We start from the raw sequence: 8,817 nt of genomic DNA on the forward strand, positions 1-8,817 counted from the left end.
GGGGAATATGAATGCAGAGATACATGGCTAGGCCCTGGGTAGAGCTCCGGGAGTCCAATTAGCAAGAAAGAGAAGGGTTTATATGGGTGAGAATTGTTGAAACCAAGGTTGGATAAAGCACAGGGACAAATAGACAAATGAATGGAAACACATGAACTATGAACCAAAGGCTGAGGGGCCCCCAACTGGATCAGGCCCTCTGAATAGATCTCTGAATTATTCGAAGGCCACCTGGCCAAACATCCTAATTGTCATGCTAGAAACCCCATCCAATGACTGAGGGAACCAGATGCAGAGATCCAGGGTCAGGCCCCAGGTGGAGCTCCAGGAGTCCAATTGGTGAGAAAGAGGAGGGTTTGTATGAGCGAGAACTGTTGAGACTATGGTTGGAAAAAGCACAGGGACAAATATACAAACGAAAGGAAACATATGAATTATGAACCAATAGCTGAGGAGCCCCCAACTGGATCAGGCCCTCTGGATAAATAAGACAGTTGATTAGCTTGATCTGCTTGGGAGGCATCCAGACAGTGGGACCGGGTCCTGTCCTCAGTGCATGAACTGGCAGTTTGGAACCTGGGCCTTTTACAGGGACGCTTGGTTCAGCTTGGGAGGAGGGGACTGGACCTGCCTGGACTGAATCTACCAGGTTGAACTCAATCCTCAGGGGAGTCTTTGCCCTGGAGGAGATGGGAATGGGGGGTGGGCTGGAGGGAAGGCTGGGGTGGGCTGGGAGGGGGGAGAACAAGGGAATCCGTGGCTGATATATAAAATTAAATTTAAAAAATGAAAAAAAAAGACACTCATAAAGGAGATATAAAGTGTATAAGGTTAAGAGACATAAAAAGGTAGTTTGGGGTTGGTAATACAAATTTGTATAGAAAGTGAATTAGATACAAAACTTTGGATTTACCAAGATATGATAGATAATGGAGCATTTTCTCTGAATTGGTCAAATGCAAATGGACTGAACATTGTTAATGCAATTATTCCTGGTATATACTTTTATATAGTTATTACACTTATTGTATATAGTTTTACTATGCTAGCTAAAATCTTCACTTTTATTTAGACAAAAAAGGGAAAATGTTGTATGATATTTTGATTGTGTCCTGACAAATAAATCTTGCTTGAAGTTAGAGGAAGTATTAAACTACTAGCTGACCATACAAGTTTGGAGTACTGTAGACAGAGAGGAGAAGTGGTAAGGTGAGGCTGAGACAGGATCTAGGCCTTTTGGGTCGGAGGAACAGGAGGGATAGGAAGTGATTGTGGCTGCTCCCATGCTCCTCTGACCTTTCAGTTTTTATTCTGATATCTGACTCCTGATTTTTTATTGATAGGATTAGTTAGATTAATTAGTCAGACAAGTGTGTAGAAAATACCAAGTATGCTTTTTATCACTTAGCGTGTAGAAATTCATTCCTAAAATCTTTTCCACTCTGCACTGACAAAACCAATGTCAAGTTTTACCTTGGCCTTCCTGTCTTTTCACATAATCTATGAAAGTCTACTAGTGTCTGCTGTGGCACTTCTTAATTTTTATATTTAATTTTATTTCATTTATTATTATGTGTGTGCATGCATGTACACGCCACAGTATAGGTGTAGATACCAGAAATCCACTCTGTCGACTTGGTGGTCTCCTTATATTTTATAGTTGTCTCTGGGAATAAACTTAATTGAACTTGAGTCATCAGGCTTATACATCAAGCACTTTACACATTGAGCTGTCTCCTTAGCTGTTGTGAGATATTTGTACACTGTGTGTAGATACTTTGCTGTGATTGGTTTAATAAAGAGCTGAATGGCCAATAGCTGGGCAGGAGGTGTAGGCAGGACTTCTAGGCAGAGAGAAAAAGAAGAAGAGAAATCTAAGCACTGAGGAGAAGTGAGATGCATGGAAGAAGCAGGGTGGGTAGTACAGATATAATGCAAAAAACCACAAGGCAAAATGTAGATTAATATAAATGGGTTAATTTAAGTTATAAGAGCTAGTGGGACAAGTCTAAGCTAAGGCTGAGCTTTTACAATTAATAAGTCTCTCTGTCATTATTTGGGAGCCAGCTGGAGGGACAGAGAAAGACTTCCTACACTTAGCCCCTCTATACTCTTTCATTCATGCTTCTTTTTCTTTATGTAAAATAATTTCATTTTATAGGTTATCTTTAATGTATTATACCACACTCATCATTCAATACTATTAACAGTCAGTCAATGAGTCTCCAGGATATAATATTAACTTCTTTAGAAGAGAGAAGGACAGATAGATGATTTATTTTGAACATCAACCCAGTTTTTCCTCTCAATATTATAGTGACATGTGCTATATTATTGTTTTTGTGAGGTGGCTTTTACATATTCCTGTTAGAGGTGAGGACATTCCTCAGTGGCTTTAGGTCTGCAAGTCAGTACTAAAAGGAGGCTTAGTATTACTAAGGATCTCAACTTAGTATTGCTTAGTATTACTGAAGGATCTCAACCGCAGACTTGATCTGAAATACTACTACACATAAAATTCCCATCTAGAGCTAGGAGAAAGTGTGAGTGCACTTGTGTAGGTCTAAAGCTGATACTGGTACATGAGAACTGCATGCTTTAGAGACTGTAGGTCAGCTACATCAGGATTAAACTGAGGCACTGAGCACATAACTCATTTGTAAAGCTTGGGTCAACTTTCTTTCTCTTCATAGTGATTAATATCCTGCATTCATTGAAACAGTGGTATTCCACAGGGTTATTTTTTATCAGGCACTAAGTGTGTTTATGAGACACTAAGATATTGTAGGTTCCTTTTTATTTAATTAGTAATTATTTACAAAGGATTAAAAAGGCTACATATTGACCTTCACTCTGCCAAATCACACTCATGATCTCTAACTTAACCCTAACTTGGGCCTTTTCCAAGATGTACTGTCTCAAGAAATGCCATATGCTCCAGCCCAGCTGTGTAAGCCAGGAAGCAGCTAATATTGACTCTACAATTAACTAACAGGTCATTTAGCCTCTCTATAAGGTCAGCCATGCTTTTCCTATGTCACACACCGACATAAGCATACCATTTAAACACAGATGAAATGCTAGTTATTCAACAATGTTCCCAGCAAGTGTTGTTGTTGTCTTGTTTTGGTTTTGGTTTTCCCTAATCATGGTTCTATATTTTCAAAGAAACTATGGACCTATATGCGAAATTATTTCATCTAATTGTTTAAAAATATCCTTTACATTAGCATCCTATTAGGTTGAGTCATCCCACATATATTGTCCAATCCCGTTTCTAAACATTATTGTTTATCACTGTTTATCTTTGGTAGCCAGCAGAGTGCCTACCCAAGTTAGACAACTAGTTAAGAAACACATCATATCAAAATTTCTTACCACCAAATATGTTTCAATAAACAACCAAGAATTACTTGATTTCCTTGCATTCACTCCTTGGCAATTTTGGCTTCTTTGACAAGCTTCAGGATGTTCTTTTGCTGCCAGTTTGCTTCTCTTGGAATGCCTAACTGATTTATTTGTTACATTTAAACTTACCTACCCATGGAGAACTTCTCTGACTCTCCTAGACAGGACAGTGTGTCCATCCATGTATTCTATGAACATTCAATAAATCCTTCTGTATAATAAATGTATCCCTAGTTGATAAGGTTAAAATTCTTAGTTATTTTTTTTTATTCTCCTCCTTCCCAGCTTTCTTCACTTCTTCACTTATTTCTATCTTCTTGCCCCTGGCTTTCTCTTGACATGGTCCACTCTGTAGTTAGGGCAGGTCTGGAACCTACTATGTAGACAAGGATAGCCTTGAACTTGCACAGCAAGTTTCCTTTCTCCATCTCCCAAATGCTGGGATTATTCCTAGCAATCTTAGCTCTTCTTTGACTCCATATTTTTTAAAGTCAACATGAAATTCACCAAAGACCCTTCTTATATTGTTCTTAAAACATCTCCACATTCCAAAGCTAACTATATCTCACTCCAACCTCCCAATCCCTCCTCTCTATATAGATTGCCTTCCTGCTGATAATGTTGTCACAGCTTCTGAACTGACATCCTGGCTTCCTTTTTTTTTCTCAGCTCAGCAGCCACTGTGATGCTTTAAGAACTTAAGTCACACTAATATCATGCTAATAACCTTCTAATAATCACCTTTCCAATCCAGAAGAAATCCAAACACCCTTTTGGAAGAGTGTGTACAATCCATTCCTACACGTTTCTTCTTCTCTGTTGTGTGTGTGATCTTGTATAATTTCCTCCTACATCAAACAGGACTTATAGATCTAGAACAGTGTAGTAATGACAGCATGTGACTCTTGAGGCAGGTTATAAAAGACAACGGCTTGTGCCTTGTTCCTTCTTAACTCCCTCCTTTTCTCTGGGGAAGTCAACTTCCAGGTTGTGAGACCATTCAAGCATCTTTATGGAAAGGTCCATTTAGTAAGAACCTGAGGGCTCTTGAGAGGAATTTCCATAAAGTACCTAGGCATATAAGTGACCCACTTGGAAATGTATCCTCTAGTTCCAGTCAAGCCTCCAAATGACTGTAGTTATAGCCAACATCTGATAATAAACTCCTGTGAGAATTGGAAATAAGGCATCCACTGATGGATCATAGATTTCTGATCCACAGAACATTCATAAGAAGCACTTTTAATAAAGGTTTCTAAATTTATGGATGCTTTGTTACGCAGCAATAAATAAATTACACTTAGCATCACCAAAAAGCCTGTTCAATATAATCTTCTAATTCCTCACTGGCTTCATGTTTTGCCATGCACTTCTTCACTCCACCCATATAATCCTCATCTTTAAACAATAGATACTTCTGCTTCTGGCTCTTAACATCTCCCTGTCCATCTCAGGCTTTTATTCCAAAGGGACACATTCAGTGTTCTTCTTGACACCATAACCTCTGCTCCCTTCCTTATATTTTGTTTTTCTCTGTGAAATTTATTCATATTTGAAATAAGGTATGCTTTGCTTTGTTTGTTTTGTTATTGTAATTGTCACATGGGAAGAGAGACCCGCAAATAGGAATTGCCCCCACCATGTTTTCTTCTGGGCAACTTTATGGGGACAGTTTTTGGTTAATGATTGATGTGAGGAGAGCCCAGCTCACTGTGGGTGGTGTCACCCCTGGGCAAGTGGTTGTAAGTCATGTTAGAATGCAAGCTGAGCAACCCATGGAGAGAAAGCCTGTAAAGAGCATTTCTCCCTGGTTTCTTTTTCAATTTCTGCCTCCAGGGTCCTGCATGAGTTCCTGCTTTGGCTTCCCTCCATTATGGACTATAGTCTGTTAGCTGAAATAAACCCTTACTTTCTTGAGTTGCATTTGGTGATGCCATTCATCACAGTGATAGAAAGCAAACTTGGATACCATACATAGAGATGTCTGGTCCCTGAAGATGGATTTCTTTAGCACTTGGGCGTTCAGTGAATATTTGTCACATGATTTGATGTTGTAGAATCCAGGCTTCAGGTATTATTGTTTTATCATATTTCAACACTAATTATATATTGCTTAAAGTCAGTCTCATTATGCTTCTATTTAAGGCACACATGCAGTCATATGTGTGTAATAGCAGGGTCATTTGCTAAAGTAGTAAAAGAGACCTAGATTATTTTAGAAGGTTATATGTGGTGATATTTTCTTCATGCTGAAACGTGGTGATATTTTCTTTGTGCTTTAATAAATAAAGCTTGCCTGGAGATCAGAGGAAAAAGACTAGCCATTATAAGTAAACAAAGAAGTCAGGCAATGGTAGCACATGACTTTAATCCTATCACTTAGCAGGCAAGGACCTGTCTGAATCTCTGTGAGTTCAAGGCCACACTGGAAACAGAGCCAGATGTGGTGGTACACGCCTTAAATTCTAACACTAGTTAACCATGGAGGTCTGGAGGTCTGTATAGACAGACAGGAAGTGACAGAGCTGGGCAGGAAGAGGAAGTGATATAGCTGGACAGATGGCAGAACAGCAGGGCATATAGGCGTGGGTAAAGAGGAAGTATCTTGCATTTGGAAGCTGCAGAGTTAGTGAGATAAAGTTAGCTGTGGCTTTCCTTATTTCCCTGATCTCTCAGGTTTTCACCCCTGTTTCTAGCTCTGTATTTTTTTATTTCATAAGACCATTTAGAAATTCATCTACAGTTATACAACAAAGAATATTTTTTTAAAGTTATGAAATTAGAAATATTTGATTTATTGGTCTTGTGTAATTTAACAGATTACTTAAAAATAATTTAATAGCACAAGAATTTGAATTTAAAAGAACCCATGTTGATGCATTGTATAGTTTTAAAACCAACTATATAACATTTCAATAATATATTAAGCACAAAACTTATATTTTCAATGTTTTAATTGTCATTGAGAATTCTTTATCACTTGATCAGTTTGAATATATCATTTGTAGTTGAAATTGCTAAATGGGTAAATTAGAAGATATGTAAAATTTTTGAACTCTTTAATGTGTAGTTTTGAGAAAATTTCATAAAATTTTTAGAGAAAATTTTCAACTTTAAAAATATTTCTTTAAACATACTTTTTGCCTTCAAATAGTCTAAAAATCACGGTAAGTTATATACGTTCAATTTTTCTTCTTTTTTTAGTATTTATTATTATAAGTTTTGCATTGGGGCTAATAAATCAGAGAGAGATAGAATCTACTAATCTGTTTCTTTCTATAGTAACTTACAGAATATTCTACTGTTTCCAAAGAGCTGCTGCATCAGAGTGAACAAGTCAGAGCAGCTTAGAGTTTAGTTGACTTACCCAAAGTCAAACATGTAGTTAGAAGCAGATCAAGAACTACAACTCAGCTGCGTGAACCCCTAGTTAATGGCTTTGCTCACTATGCTATTTTGCTTCCTGAAGTGTTAAGGAATGCTGTTTAGAGGGGTATCACTCCTCTGGGAGTTGTGCTTGCCATTATGTGAAACAACGCATTAGTAAGAAAGTAATTGAGGAAAGGTCTGAGAAAGATGTGGAAGAAAGGAAATTATGCACATGTTTAAAATAAATTCTGCTGTGTTAAGATGCAAAATTCGTAAGTCTTCTTTGTTGTTAGCATTCCAAAGCAGCTCAAGGCTGGGAGTCAGAAACAGTGGTGAGCTGGTATGAGAGGTTATTCTCTCTTTCTCTCTCTCCTCTCTCTCTCCCTCCCCCCTCTTTCTTTCTTATCTATCATCTATCTATCTATCTATCTATCTATCTATCTATCTATCTATCTATCTATCTATCTATCTATCATCTATCTATCTATCTATCTATCTATCTATCTATCTATCTATCTTCTATCTATTTATTCTTTCTGTTTTTCACATCATGTATCTTGATCCCATTCTCATCACTTCGCATCCACCTTCTGTCCCTTCACTCCTTCTCACCCCACATGAATAAAACAAAATCCAAGAGAACAAAAGAAAAAAATAAAGTGAGAAAAAAGGGAATAAATTAAATATCTCATTATGGAAGCTGCAGTGTGACCCAAGAAGTCATGCTGTATACTCCTTTGTCTATACATCTCTACTCGCAAGTGTTCTCTTTAGAGAAAGACATGTATGTAAAGAGCCGATTTCTCTGCAGAAGTCAGGTTGGGGATAGTGAACATAGGTAATACTAACTAAAATTTGTTATTATATACTATAACTCCATATATATCTTATGAGAAATTATAGCAAATAAATACAACAGGTAGTAGAAATCAAAATTCTACCAATAAGGACAAGAATTACTTGGTTTTTAATTCTACTTCTTTATGCTTTTGGAGTAACATAGTTCAAATACAAATCCATTTACTAGCTCAGTAGCCGGGATAATATTGTTTGGCATTTTGTTTTCATTTATATTACAGCCTAAGTATACTGGGGACAAAATCTTGTACATGGTATTTTATTTGAGAGTATGAATTGAGAGAGAGAGTAGTCATGGAAAAGAATGAAAAATGAAAAGGAAGGCAAATCAAATAAAATACAATGTATTGAGTAGCCTGCGGTATACTGCTTAACGCTTGTTTCTTCAATTCTTCAATAGAGCCTTGTGCAATGCATGTCTGACCCATATCCTCTGGGGAGTGGAAAGAGGCAGTGTTTACTTACCAGCCCCTTTTCTACACGGTCTGCCAGGTGTGACCATAAGGACATGGATTCCATGTGCATATGGGATGCCATAATATGAACACAATTGGTTCTGGTTGGTCCTATTGCAGCCCTCGAGGAGCTCAGAAGTTAAGAGGCCTGAAAGGAGATGGTGGATAAAGCTGGTTGATGCTTTCCTAGAAATGGGCACTCTAGAGAGAAGGGAGAAGGAGAAGAAATATGGAGACTGGGGGGGATATGTGGTAGAAATGAGATGGGAGAAGATTTGGAATTGTTCAATAAAAATCTGATACACTCTATGATTTCAACATCCTCAGGTGAAAAATAGATCAAAGATAATCTGCTATGAAGGGTCACTGAATATTTTAAAACATTTGGCAGCCAGTAAGTATTTAGTATTGTTGGCCTGGATTACTTTTTTTTTTTTTTTTTTTTTTTTGTTGTTGTTGTTGTTGTTGTTTTCGAGACAGGGTTTCTCTGTGTAGCTTTGAGCCTTTCCTGGGACTCACTTGGTAGTCCAGGCTGGCCTCGAACTCACAGAGATCCACCTGGCTCTGGATTACTTTTTAACGCAATTAAAATTAGAAAAGAAAAGGTCTTTATAGTCAGAGAATGCTTATCTGAGTTAGAGACTAACAATGTTTCAGATTTGTAATTTCATTGGGGTTTGGAATATTTCTGCACACGTAGTGAGATAGCTTGGGAGTGGGAATCAAG

Source organism: Peromyscus maniculatus, chromosome 20 (genome assembly GCF_049852395.1).
Source record: "Peromyscus maniculatus bairdii isolate BWxNUB_F1_BW_parent chromosome 20, HU_Pman_BW_mat_3.1, whole genome shotgun sequence".
Classification (NCBI taxonomy): domain Eukaryota; kingdom Metazoa; phylum Chordata; class Mammalia; order Rodentia; family Cricetidae; genus Peromyscus; species Peromyscus maniculatus.